General features: G+C 39.8%; 1 long non-coding RNA gene across 16 annotated transcripts in view; it reads left to right on the top strand.

Annotated features, from left to right (window-relative positions):
• Positions 1-14,802, top strand: part of LOC308197272 — a 247,706-nt gene that overhangs the window by 25,843 nt on the left and 207,061 nt on the right. For all 16 annotated transcript variants that reach the window (XR_013952705.1, XR_013952706.1, XR_013952707.1 and 13 more), the window contains one exon: positions 5,765-6,001. This is a non-coding gene — a long non-coding RNA (uncharacterized lncRNA). The remainder of the gene's footprint in view (positions 1-5,764; positions 6,002-14,802) is intronic.

The following is a 14,802-nucleotide window of genomic DNA, read 5'->3' as shown; positions in this document are numbered from 1 at the left end:
GGTCTATGAGTGGAGAACAACTCAACTTATTTTGGAGTGGATACTTGCTTGTGTGTGTGTAGTGACTGCATCCAAAGTGTTCAGAGGTTTCCACAGTTGGAAGCTGACACGCTAATGTTGTGGCTCCAGAGTTTGCCTCTTCGCAAGAGTGAATCTTGGTTGTTTGCAATATATTCTGATGTTTGTGCAGACTTTAGCTTTCAAATACACTTGTCCAAGTTTATTAATCCAGTTGTATCTAGGTGAAGTGAGAACTGATCTGTCTACTGCTAAGCTTTGTGGCAGTTGGGAAATGTTTGATCATAATTCAGTCGTTAAATGCATGTCCAGGTATTACAACCTAGCAACAGGATAGATATAAGAGTAGATGCTTGTTTAATTTTCAGGAGTATGATTTCTCATTGCCAAGCACAATTTATATTTATCTAGATATAACAACTGGAAATTAATTGGTTGATATCTCTGTTTCTTACTGGTGTAAGGCTCAAATGTTATTATTATTCTATGTATTTAACATCCTGTTTGGCAAAAGGTATCAATGAATTCCTTGTTGTTCAAAGGTTCGGTTGATTAAAGTAGGTGCTTAAACCTCATCAATTTCAGATATTTCAGTGGGTTCTCAACATTGTCAAAAGTTCTCAACAGGAACACTCCCAGAAATCAGTTTTAAGAGTGCATTTATGTCTTTTTGTGTATGCCACAGTCCAAAGTATCTGCTGTTATAAATGAGTGAAAATAGTTAGATTAAGCACACTCAGACCAGCAGGAAATCTGATCTTGAATTTGCAGTGATGAGCAAATAGGGGTATTTGCTCAAGTTCATTTGACAAGACTGGTCTAGTGTTGCTGCCCAAGGGTAGGAAAGCATAAATACCTCAACAGTGGTAGAGATGCAATATTATTTGACCATGCTTGATTTTTTTTCAAAACAAGCCTCAAGAGTAAAGAGAGCAATTTGAACAAGCCTGTGTATTTTCGTGTGATGTACTCATTTTAGCGGGCAAATTAATCATCTAAGTAATTTTGAGGCTTGAGTGTCAACTAGCAAATACCAGTACACGATACCTTCTGCATAGTCACAGGTAAGACTGTTTGCTTGACATTTTCTTCACGTAATACCAAGAACATTCCCAAATAATAGGGATAGTTTGTGAATATTTCACCACACAAAAGCACGCCCAAATTTACTAGAGTCAGTATTTGGAGATACTGTTTGACCAGCTCTAACAAAAGTAATCAATGATATTATTTGAACAGAAGTGTGTTTTTAAGAAAAGATATCCTGTGTCAATAAGGGAGGCATTTAGATTTTGTATGTGCTCAGAATTAGGTATATTGTGTAGTTTTCCATTTATGCAGCTCTGGCTGGAATATTCTTTATCATGTTGATTGCATCAAAATACAGGCCAGCAAGCATGTATTTTGGTTCTGGCTCATCTGCCTATAAGCTCATTGAACTATTTCCAAAATAAAGAATAAGGATAAACAACATCTCAGTGATAACCACAATTGTATTATCAGCTGCAAATACTCAAAAGCAAGAGTTTTGCTGGATGTCTTTTTAGGAGATCCCTGTGGCTATATTGTATTAGATTTTGGCCAGTTTCCTAGAACTTCATCACGTATGAATTTTAAACCTCAGTCGTTGTTGGATTTGTCTGGTGCGTGTGTGAAAGAGAAATGCTTATGTCTTCAGTAGCATTTAATTTTTTACTTATACATTGTAAAATTTTATGAACCAGAGCTGTAATACAACACTGCAGTGCACAGCCCATTGGTATTGCTGTAATCATTCAATTGAGAGACCTGTGTGGGCATGATTCAATAGGTAATGGACTGTATCAGTTCAGCCTGACTGTTGGGATTTTATTTCTCTACCCACCTTTGTGACAGCTGCTTATTAGTGTGCAGTGCTTTAGAGAAGTCAGAATAGGAAATGAGCTCTCCAGTATTTCCACATTATACTGTGTGGATTGGTATTTTGGTAGATAGGGGAGGTCTTCACCCACCCTCCTTCCCCCTCCCTGCACTGTGAATTTCCAATTCTCAGGTTTGGGCAGGTTCTATCTGCCAGACCAAACATGTTAGAAAGCCCATCATCTTACTTTGATTAACGCTAATAGGATTTGTGACCGTAAAGCACCATGCAGCGAGTTGAGAGTTTATGCCAATGGGATTTTTTTTCCTTTCTTCTATTGCTTTATGTATTATCTTTCATCAGCAGGCAACAGATTTCTTTCCACGTAGTTGAAGGAATCAACATCAGCAGGGGGTAAGAAGGTGTCTTCATCAAATTAAATTCATTTACTTTCACATGCGTGTATAACCATTTCTCTGCACTGACCGTGAAATATGGTAATGGGTGCAGAGCCTGTCAGCTCTAGGCCATCCGTTTAAATTGGGCCCAAGCTGGCAAGGATCATCAGTCTTTATTCTCTGTTGGTCGTACAGGACACGGTGCGGAATTGACTTGGCAAGTGCAGCCCACTGTCTCTGGGAGTGTGGTCCATGTCACTGAAATAAATATGTCAGACCAGCTTGCTTCCCACACGTGTTGTCTTAATGGAGATAAAGATTTAAAGCCTGATCCCAAGCCCACTGAAATCACTTGGAGGATAATTTCTTTCAGTGGACATTAAAACAGGTGCAAGAAATGCAAGTAGTCTGAGTAATCCTGCAAGCTGTATCCAGAGGATGACTAACGTGATATTAGCGTTGATGCCATCATTCATGTTTTTCTGTCAAAAACACTGAGGCAATTTGAGTAGAAGATGATACCATCCTCAAAGCTCTGCTTTTACTGAGAATAAATACACAGCTTTTGTGCAGTACTGTTTTTCTGTGTCTTCATTAATAACAAGGCCTGCCCTTAAAGTATTTCTTACAAATATTTAAAACACTTAATTTGCTCTAGGCACGTGCTCAATTAAAAATCATTTATTATTTATTGCTAGAAAATGAGAAATTTCCAACAAGGAAGTTCCAACAAATTATTAAGCATTTCAAAAGTTCCTATCTACATTGAACTAACCTTACATTGTCTTTACGTGCAGGAAGGGTAAGTGGAAGCTAACAAATATCCTGCAGCCTTATTTTCATTACAAAGACTGGTCTTCCATGTCATGTGTGATGTGCTGCCATTATTACAAGAGGCAGATTAGGCAGTCATCTTAATGAAATGGGAATAAGATGAATGCAGAAATATCAGATGCTGTGGGGGCATACTCCACTAAGAAAAGTATTTGCAGTACCCATTAGGCAGGATGTAAGTCAATAGAGTACCTGAACAGAAGGTGCTATATATTGTTGTTCTTAGAAAATTTGGTGTAATTGCCTTTATTATTAAAATGGATGACTTCTTTTATATCTGAGTGCTTGCTTCTCTTCTGCCTTTCTCGTTCCCAGTAGTAAATGCGATCTGATTTATAGTTGCATATAAAAACTGCAAATCACGTGGCTGTCCACGATACAGTTACTATGAAGAGGTGTAAATGGTAGTAAAAAGGAGGAAATCAGACCTGTGAGCTGTATCAATGTAGATATGGACACTTATTTTTTTCCAGATATACCAAGTAATTGGGCATACTGTAATAGAGTCAGGGGGGCTAGCAAGATTTCCAGTACCCCACATTTCACTATGATTTTGGAAGTAAGCACATTAAATCACTCTTCCACACCAACTTCACTCACAACTGTTAATGGCTGTTGTGGTGACGTGAGGCAGCCTTAAATCCAGCATCTGCAGCCCTCAGCAGGGACTGCGATACATGGCTTCTGGCCTGAAACTTTCTTGGAGTCCTCAAGCTGGAGGTAAAGGTCCAAAATCTTGTGGTTTCCTGTGTCTGGAGAGAGAGAGCAACTCTTTCTAAGCAAAATACAACATCTCCTCACACGTGCACAGTACCCTCGGGTTAGATCCTCTGCCACCTGGTTAACAGACATGGGAAGTAAGACAGCTGTGTATTTAAAATGGCTTCAAGAACAGTGTGTGTTTCATGGATGTCTGGCTGAAGCCCCAGTTCAGTGCAGCTACCAGCCAAACGGGGGCGTCTGTATCAGATCAACCCCCAAATAACAGCAGTCAGGCAGACAACTAACTGCTTCGTGGCTGTTTTCATTCAGAGATACTATTCTCTGAAGGAAAGCCAAGGATTTTTTTTTCTCCCTTTCTTTATTTCAAGTCAGTAGAAAATGGGTGTTAAAAGATGTGGTTGACTCTACTTTTCTGTTGGATTTCCTAAGATTTCTTTTAACTTTAGTAAAATTTCTAAAAATGAGTTCAGTGTGACTGTTGTTACTGAGAATCATTGCATTAGGATGGGTTAGGCATTTCAGCCTTAGCCTTCTTATTTCCCTGTGTTGCTGACTTCTTTCTACCTGCTGGGTGGTGCTCTGCTCTTGTCTAGACCTTTCCATTAGCCTCCTTTAATTCCACCTGGACTGATCATCAGCTATCTCGTTTGAGCTAACTGGTGACTCCTGCACAAACACAGTATTTATAGGAACTTTGATGGCAAGCTTTTGACCATGTAGAAGTTTGAATAGAGGGAGTTCCTGATGTTCTTTTGGAGAGCTGACATCTTATATCCTACGTGCACCAGACAAAAAAGCTTTAACCGTAAGAATGTAGTCATCTTTCCACACGATTGCTCTGAATTTAACATACACATAGAGTAAACTTCTTCAAACATTTAAGAAGTCTTCAAGCAGCTTTCTTCCCTTCAGTGTTATTATGAGATCCTGTGTTGGATCCTGTGTTGGAGATTTATATTTGTTTAGCGTAACATTTCTTACACTCTGAAGCTGACCTCGCATCCCATCCAGCCCCTCCAAGTGCAGACACAAGCACTTCTGGGTGAGAATAAAAATTGTGATGGGTGAAAAAGGCAGCAGGCAGAATTCCTACCCTTTGTTCTGTTTGTACCTATCAAAGCAGGAGCCTCTCCCTTCATCCTCTTATTTCCCTCTAATTGAGTAAGTCTACAAGCTATGTTTTTACTTAAGAAAAAAATATCATATGACAAAGTTTGGCTCAATCTTATCTGTGTTGCTTCAGGGCTTATATGGCTGAAACTCTAAGGGTATGTGCTTTGCTCAGAGTAGAGAGATTTATCAATGGTGATACTAATGTAACCCCACCATTGCACTACTGTTTTGCTTCTCTGTTGTCAAAAAGACATAGATAAAGCGGTAGGGTATTTACAAAGCATTACTGCATCTCCAGAAATTATAATTCCTTAAGGTGTTCTGCCTTTCACTGTTCAACTGCTTTTTACTTTTGTTTATGTTCCCTTTTGTATCTTCCTAAACCTTTCAGCCTTTAGCAATGTTAGGAGTTAAGGAGTGTCACAAGGGAGCCTGACTACCTTTTGTTCCTAGTGGCAAATGAGTTGATATCCAAGGCAGACAGACTCTTCTTTTCTTCCCATTAATTGCAGAGTTGTCTTCTAAAGGATGGAGACAAGTCTGTCCCTGGTGCATGCAGATATATAAAAACCATTTTTTTTTTAATTTGAGGGTGTGTTTTGGAGCATAGGAAAAAGGGTTCTGATTCCACTTGCACCATCTGAAAATCCAGGGATCTCTAGAGTTCTCAAATGTTTTTTTTTTTTTTTTTCCTTTAATGCCAATACAAAAATAATATCTAAAACTTACTGAGAAACTATGTATTCATCTTGCTCAAGGTGACATCAGATGTTTTATATTTTTATATCAGGTAAGGTACTGCAAATATGTACTAATTCTCTCCTCTGCTTGGTTTCAGATTTATGCAACATGAAGTATCTTACCAAAATTGATGGATCAGGTGTGCCTAAATGACAGCCGATTGATACCAGGTGCTGCACCACACTTTTTAAACAGGAAAAAAAAGGCTCACTGGAGTTGTGACTGGGAAGGAACATGTCTGGGAAGAGAGCTGAGTCCACCTCAGAAGCAGAGAGATACAGATAATGATTCTCCTTCCAGAACTGGAGAGAGACAGAACAGTGTGGGACCCAAGGTAAGAGCAAAGATGCATCTAACAGAGGGTCAGGTGTGTGCTCTGCTTGGGAAGGTTAATGAAGTATGTGTACTGCATGGGCTTTCACTGTTTATGTTGAGCACAAGGAAGCTGTTCCATGGCTGTGTGATATCAGTCTTGAGGGAACTGGTGTCTGGCTACAGGTATCTGGCGCGGAAGGAATATGGTGGTTGAGTCTTAAGGGTACCTGTTGGAATGGATTAGGATTACAGGCAGGTTACGTCAAGAATTTAGAGGAACACAAGAAAAGCAAATGGTTGTAGAGGTGCTCCAGACATGAACTCTCATCCAGCTTTTAGAGCAGGCTGTACATTTCAATTTACTGCTAAATTATGCCAGCTGAAGCCCTGTTCTTACCAGGTGAACTGAATGTTGGCTTCTGTTTGCTTATCTGTGATGGTGTGCTGTTTTTTGGCTGGGATGAAGTTAACTTTCTTTATAAAAACTTGTATGGTGCTATATTTTGGATTCGTGATGAAAACAGTGTTGATAACGCACCAGTGTTTTAATTGCTACTGAGCAGTGCTTACACAGCATTAAGGTCTTTCCTTACGCTGTTCTGCTACCAAGGAGAATGGGGTGGGTGCAGAAGAAGCTGGGAGGCAATGCCACCAGGACAGCTGCCTCCCACTGACCACAGGGGTGCTCCGTACCGTATGACCTTGTGCTCGACAATAAATACAGGGAGAAGGTTACTAGACCTGCTTTGGCCTGGGGACTGGTTGGGCATCAGTCAGCTGGTGGTGCACAACTGCATTGTATGTGACTTGTTTTTCTTTTTTCTTGTTTCCCACTTTTTTTAATTTATTAAACTGTTTTTATCTCAACGCATGAGTTTTCTAAAATTTGCCTTTTGATTGTCTTCACTTATCCCATTGGTTGGAGTGAGTGAGTGGCTGTGTGGGTCTTGGCTGCCTGCTGAGTTTAACCCATGACAGGTGTTCTCTAGAGAATGATGTCACTGTGGCTTATGCAAGTCATTAGCTTATTTTGCTCTTAAATGTCTGCATTTTCATTGCTTTGGGTCTAAATTATGTCTCTTGCTTTCTGATACCCCCTAAAAACCTTCATTTAAGTTCAAGTGCGGAAAATCCTAAATACCTGAATTGTGTACTAGACTTCAGAGGAGTTGGATGTACTTAATGGTTGCCCTTCACTCTTTCGACTTGTTTAAAGATCTCCAGTCGGAGCCATAGGTGGTTGCATGGTGCACTGAGTAGTCAACCACCCCCTTTGGGAACAGATGTGGAGGGGAAAACTTAAAGTTGCAGAGGATGTTGTTAGCATGCTGCACTGTCTCAGAAGTTGGTTGAGAACAAAACCACCTGGCAGCTCTGAGGGATGTTCTGGATTTAGCTGCTGAGAGTTTTAGGGGGCTGGCTCTGCTGAGAACTGTGTGTAGCTAGCAGACTCCATCTGTGCTGCACAACTGTCAGGAGTCTGTTCAGACAATGACTGTACATTAGGGTTACTGACGAATCTCGCTCTAAAAGCAGTAGGCTGGAACTGAGCCACATACGGCTTAAGAAAATCTGCAGAAGCTGTAGAAAGATGGTTTGAAAACTGATAAACATTTAAGTATTGAATGTGTTCTTGAACCTATAGTTGCAATCTTCTGTACGTATCCACTTTCTAGCTGTTCTGTATATGAGAACATACCTTGTTATGATAATACATCCATTCCTATAACAAGATCAGCAACTAGAACCCTGCTGTTAATACTCTAGACAGCATATGCATGCTATGTTTTGTGTTGCGCTTATGTGTTAAGATGGCGGTCATCTTATTATTTTCCGTATATACTTATAGAAATTTAAATGGGAGAATTAAATGTCAAATCTATTTATTTGCCTCTTTCACTAACAATTACATTTATTATGTTGATTTTTATTAGCATCACATTATTAAATATGAATTGCTGAATTCTTGTAGGTAAATCTGAGATTTTAAAGGTTGGTGCCTTGAAATACAGTTAAATTGACTTTATGGCTGTTGCTTTTTCTGAGTAGTCTGGTATTGTGTGTCTCCTGTATTTAAACAAATCTCTTACTGAACCATGAAATTTGTATTAGACATAAAAGGCATAGATATTGATATATGGTGGTAATGCTGTTCCACTTAGTTAATCCATGGTCCAATTTAATATTGACAGTTATCACATATGTTATAAAAGGAATATACAATAGCTATTTTTTCTTGTTGGTATACAACGAATAGAATCTAAATTATAAACTTGAAATCTTTGTAGGTGTGAAATTGAGATTTGAACCAAAAGCAAGGGGATTCCAAATCCAAAGTGATTTGAAAAAAAAAGTTTGTGACTAATGAAAGCCTGTCAGGCTTCCCCACTTCCTCAGCCCCCAGAAATGAACAATAAAGGGGGAAACCCAGTCAGTAGTCAAAATGCTGCTTCTTATGGGCTTCAGTGGGAAAGGATGTATAGTATCTCTAATTCTTGCGAATTTCCACAGCAGGGAATTAATGTCTGAAGGTATATACAGACTTCTCTTTAGGGTGTTCAGAGCAGTATTTTAGGATGCACACATCAGTGAGCTGGTTTTCTTTTGTTTTTTTTTTTCCCTGTCTTTCTGTTTGTAGTTTGAAGTGGGAGAATGGCATATGCAATGAGGTGCTCCTTGTGCAGTAGGTGTGTAAACAGACACAACTTAGAAGTTTAACGTGTGAGAAGCTCCTCAATCGTATTGTTTTGTTTCATTGACACTTCTGCACATTGGTATTCATTTCTTAACTTTCTGCAGTAAAAAAGAGGCAGTGGTAGGTAGACATCTCTGGAGGTTCAAACTCTTGTTCAAGTATGGAAGAACAGATCCTACAAATTGTCAAATCCCCTTTTTTATCGACTTTATGAAGTCTTGAAAATATTGCAGACATGTTGCATGCTGGGCAGTCAGAATGCTTCCGTGTTGTAGACCCAGTGATATATGTTTCAAAACATGGTTTCACTTTTAAGTGTAGAAGATGGGCTGTGTAATATCAGTGAATATGCTGTATAAAGCCCTAATGAAGGGGGAGAAGGGGAAGGAAGTGACCTGGCAGTAACTTTTTTTTTTTTAAGAGTATGCAGAGACCAAATGAGGGAATCATATCTCACCATAACTGCTCTGTTGTTTGTGACTTGCATGTAGCACCTGAGGGTGAATTTCAGGATCTGATTTCTCTCTTCAGGAAAATTTTCAGTGTAGCTCGATTGCATGTGCCCTGACTCCACTCTTTTCTCCTCATGCTGCTTAAATCTGCTTTGTAATTGACTTTCTCTGTCAGGTTGAACAGCACAAACACTGAAAGTTGTATGAAATAGATTCCAGTAGGAGATCTTGGCTGCACAGCCATGGTCGAAAAACCTGACTGAGCTGTAGAAGGAAAATCACATAATAAATCATCACTAAAGGAAGAGGCTGTGCTTCATTGAAGCTGTATGTACTTCATGGTGGATCACTGTTTGGAACCACAGAAAATCTTGTACATCCTGTGAAGGCAAGCAAACTCATCAGGGTGCTTGTGTGATAGGAGCTTCCATTTGTGATCTAACAAGTGGTTAACTTCTTGAAGATGGTAGCTGGGGGTACTTGAAAGCATCTAAGGTTACTGCTGCTGCAGATTAGCATCTCTGCTAGGGGTGCCCACAAGTAAAGTACTGAGCAACATCCACGTTCTTTATTGTTTGCTCCATGCAGAGCATGGCACTACAGAGTTTATTCTGGAACAGTTATCCTGTTTTCTGGAATGCATAGTGTGGCTTTCTGACTTCCATGAGATCCTTGTTATGGGCATGATGTAGAAGCACAGAAGTTAGGACATCAGCTGTGGAAAGTGCAGTCCTCCCTTTCCCCAAAGCAGTTTTCTCTTATTGGTGTTGCTGTTTGCCACAGCTGGTGGTATTTGGAAAAGTTGAGTTGAAGTCTTTAAGCCATTTTTGCATGGGAGTGAAAAAGGATTCTTCCTCTATCTTGTTAGAGAATTTGTACAACTATTGTAATTGCATGTCTGTTAAGACCCCTGTATCTTGAAGCACGATATTGGAAGGCTGTGGAAGAAGAAATTCCTTTCCTTTCTTCAGCAAGGGAAAGGTGTGTCGTGTGGCAAGACGTTCTGTTTGCTTATTACTTAGCTTGCTGAATTCTGGAAGTGGTTCTCCCCTCTGTGCTGGTGGAGACTTCCTGGCACAAGCATGCTCACTTGCTAGCAGCTTATGTACAAGTACGTGCTGTTTTTAATTGGTCCTTGGCTTGGAAGCATGAATGCGAAAAGCTGGAGCAGCAAGGAGAAGATGGAATTGTACCGAGTGCTGTGGAAGTCATTGTAGTTATGGTAATGGCTTCACAGCATCCATACACACAGCCGTTCCCTGAAGAAGCCCTTCTTAACATAAACTACTTAAAGCTGGATTACAAAACGCCCTGTCTCTTTTCTCTAGTTAAACTTAAATTAAAAATGATCTCTGAAAGTTTTAGCTGCCCTTCATTAAATCTGTCTTGATATTTTATGTGCATGTATACAGCTGTTTTTTTCCCTATGTATTTAACCTCAATAAGTTTGCCTTCTAGAACAAGTGATGATAATCTTCCCTTTGCATTATTTTTTTCCTGAGAAGAAACTGTATGCAGAAAGGGAAACCATCTACGTTCAGGCTTGCTCTATTCAAGAGAGCTATGAAGGAACATCCCATTGTGATCTGTGATTACTGTTATTTTGTCTACTATTTTTCTTCAGAAGGAGAAGCTTAAATGTTTTTGTTTTTGTCTATTTACTCTTCCCATTGCTCTCCCTAGTAGCCATTGCTGTTATGGTGGGGAGGAAGGGATCTTGATGCGATGTTTCAGCTGCTGAGGGGATTTTTTTGAGTCCTGCTTGTTGCTTGCTAAAGTATACATTTGATGCCTAGTGTGTTTACATGAAGGTACTGTGTCCATGCTAGATTCAGGTCATAATTTACCTATAGATAGCTGTGATGACTGACTCATCCAGCTTTGATGAGAAGGTTACCAAATAGATATGCCAGAAAAAACTGACTTATATTCCAAGAGGATATCTGATAAGTGGTCAGGAACTATGGATTGTTATAGTTAAGGATCCTCCCCTCTGTTTTTACCAATTCCATCACTCTTCAGATGAAATTTAGTCTTGTGTACTTAGGCAAAACTCTTATATTGAACAACTCCCTAATTCTTATGCAATATAGGATTTAGAAAAGGTTTAATTTGTTTCTCATTTATTTGGCTTTCATTTATCTGCAAAAATGCAGTGTTACTGAACTTTTTATTGTGAGGCTGGTGCTTCATTGACCAAAATAGAGATAGTATCCTTGTTTTGACCCCTGGCGCCTGAAATAGAGGGCTCCCTTGTTCCCTTCACCCCCTCCATGTTTATGGCAGATGGGTCAATCTTCTGTTAGATGCTCATCTTTAGGATTTTTCTTTCACTTTTTTTATTTTTTTGCGGGGGGGGGGGGGGGGGGAGGCAATAAATATGTTACCACCTATTTACTCTACAGCATGTGCATCTGAGACCAATGACTTGATAAATGCAGCTGCCTGTGCAACAGCAGTCAGCACACTTAAGTTTTTTTTTTCCTGGGTTTGGTGAGCACTTACAGGTCTTCCTAAGAAACATGAACACGAGGGTATACTTTAAGATAGTGGAAGAAATAGAAAGAAAAATGTTGAGAGCCCCCAGTAGGGCAGTGTGGTAGGTCATGGAGTATGATATTACTGCGCCATAGTCCAGTCATGAATCAATTTCAGATTTGTCCCTTTGCTGCAGTGCATCTTACTGATAGCACTTGCTTGCCTCCTTCCTGTGTGTCTTCCCTCCCTCCTACTATCCTTTCAACGCAGCTCTGGTGACTGTAGGGCTGACAATGAGCAATATATTACTATGTGTCTTTGGTATCTGACCATTGACTGTCTTAAACCACTTGCATAGAACAAGTGTGGAGGGTTGAAATTTCCTTGTGTGTGTTTTTCTTATTTTTTTTTTGTGGGGTGTCTGTTAAATCTCTGAAGCCTCATAATCTATCTAAAGTCAAGCATGTGTCTCACTTTGAAAACTCTTATTCGCAGCTTTGTGCATCACTGTAACGCAGCTCAGCTACTGAAATGAGCTCAGCAGAGAGCCCCCAAAATGTCTGAGGGCTGGAGCACTTGCCCTGTAGGAGAGGCTGAGGTAACCGGACTTGTTCAGCATGGGGGAGGGATGGCTTTAGAGGTGTATAATGGCAACCTTGGAGGTTGACTCTTCATAGCAGTGTGTGGTAGGAAGATGAGAGGCGATGGACACAACTTAAGAAGTTTGGGGAAAAAAAGAAAGTTGAAGCGGATCTTGGCTGTCAGCCTTGGTTAGAAGAATGAAATCAGGAATTAGTTGATAGATGTTAAATATGCGAGTTTTATTATTTACATTGCTTTTTCTGTTACTGTTTGGAGAGTTCACAACTGCAACTGGCCATTGTAATAATGGTGAAATAAAACCTTTTGTAGGAAGTGTTGGCTTGACAGACCATGGAAAGTCTTTCTTGTTCTGTAGTCCCTGTAAATGTTCCACATCGCTTATGGACTTTCCTCCAGTGTTTCTATTTTCACCTCCTGCACCTTGCTCTGTGCCTTTGACACTTGAAGAATGGTACTCGCTTATTTGAACTCGGTGCAGCCTAGCACCAATAACTCCTCTGCCATGTGCAAGTTATGAAGGGTTACAGAGGGGTAGCAAGGGTACAGTACAACAGTAGGTGGCACAACAGTTTGTCGAACTTCCAGCTTTTGAACTTTGGTCCTCAAGGATTTCTTTTTTTTTTAACTTGCTAGCAAGACTTGGTTAAAAATGCTATTAATGTGTAGGAGAAATATGTTAATCTCAAGCTATTCTCGTTCCATCTCTCCCACTGGAGATGGGGAGAGGAATGCTGGATGAACAAGAAATACTTTAGATTCAGTTATGCAGGGAGATGGTAGATTATGCTTCTTCAAAATGGGGAATGCTTAAAAAGTTGTGTGCATGCTTCACTTTGGAAAGCAGCTTTCCTCTGCTTAACTAACCAAGCTAAAGCAGAACAGTACTACTGAACTCAGTATTAAAATGTTATTGCTGAAATTAATTTTAACGATAAATCAATAGAGAGCATTTACTAGAGTATTTAATGAATTTCATATAAGTAAGTGCTACTAATGACTTCTAACACTTCAAAGGGAAAAATGCTGTGTACTAAATTACATCCAATGGTCAAAATAAATAAGAAAGGAACTACTGTTTAAGAGGAAAACCATGCGTTATCTTCCATGAGGCAATCGCTTGGCTCAAATCTACCAAGTTGCATGGCTTCTTCCTCGTGAAGGGGGTTGATCTTTGCTTTTATGTACAACTTCTGATTTGGGTTGCTAACATTGAAGAGGTTTTGGGTTTTGCTCTGTAATAACACAAAGTGGTGGGTTCAATTCAGATGACTGACGTGTGCAGGAGAAAGGAAAAATACCAAAGCTATGTTGTCTGTTAGGTGTGTTTAATGCAGTATATCAAGATATTTAACTTCTGTGAGCACTTTTAATAGAGGAATTTTTAACTTTCAACCTGAACAGATCTAAAACAGCATAATGGGAAGATTTGTTTCCACAAGATTGTTTTCTGAAGAATTTAACACAACTTGGTGCTCAACAGGAGTGAGTGGCATACTTTTATTCTCTTTGTTTAATGGCAGCCTTGTTCAAGCCTGAGGTTTTTAAGTGCTACCACATAACAAATGATAAATAACAGGACCAAAGAGAAGGCACTAATATCAGCAAGAATATAGGCTGTCTCTCCTTTTGCAGTAGAGATACGTGCCTGTTCTTTATTGTAGTCTTCTGGCTGATTTTACTTCCTGGCTTATTTCAGAACTGTTTTTTTCTGCGTATCAGTTACTGAGGAACTGTTTGCTATCCCGTTTTTACCACCCAGTTATAATTCTTCTGAAAGGAGATTTCATTGTCACAGGGAGTGGAATGATTCTTGTTGAAACTCTCCCTAAAGCAGCATTGAGACTTGTGGGAACAATGATTTCTGTTGCTTCTAATTATTGTTCCTGTGAGAATGTCTTAGGAAGTTTCTTTGCACAAAGACAACATGCATGATAGACACAGCAGCACACCTTTGAGTTGTGCTCTCACTGACTTCACACTAGGACAGCTTTACTTAAGCCTCACTTATGTTGTCTCATGGTAGGACAGATAAAATCAGAATTACTCACAGGTGGCAGACATGTCTGGGCTCAACCAGATAATCAGTAAAAACCCCAAACCCCAGTACACTGGATGCTAAGTTCCTCTCTGTGCCCAGTGTTCCCATTGATGGTAATGTCTTCCAGAGGCAAGCTGTTATGCCATGAATGTGCATAGCCAGGGCTGTAACAATGACCAGAGCTGAGGAAGAAATATTTTTTCCTGAACTTTTCCACTTCAAAGTCTAAGGAGACAGCTGGATCTGTCCTGGCCCTTTCTTCTGTGAAGAAGGGTTTGGGATAGAATCTAGTTGTAAGGAACTGAACCCAGAATTGAAATGCAGGCTCTACAAAGCCCATCTGTCCCTGCTGCCTGTTCTCCTAGATACCCTTGAGTCAGAAGTGATAACACTCTAGCTGTCTCAAATCTAGCTCTTTTGTGTCCTTAACAACAACAACAAAACAGCTAGTTTTGGGTTTGAGGACAGAAGAACAACTACAACCACAAATTGCTGTGTTCTATCATGGTATTGCTCTGGTGATGCTTGTTTCCTACTGCAGGAGAAAATGTAAG

Source organism: Anser brachyrhynchus, assembly GCF_964034855.1.
Source record: "Anser brachyrhynchus genome assembly, chromosome: 1".
In the NCBI taxonomy this organism is placed as follows: domain Eukaryota; kingdom Metazoa; phylum Chordata; class Aves; order Anseriformes; family Anatidae; genus Anser; species Anser brachyrhynchus.
The sequence above is the reverse complement of the archived record's forward strand: the minus strand, read 5'-3'. Positions and strand labels throughout refer to the sequence as shown.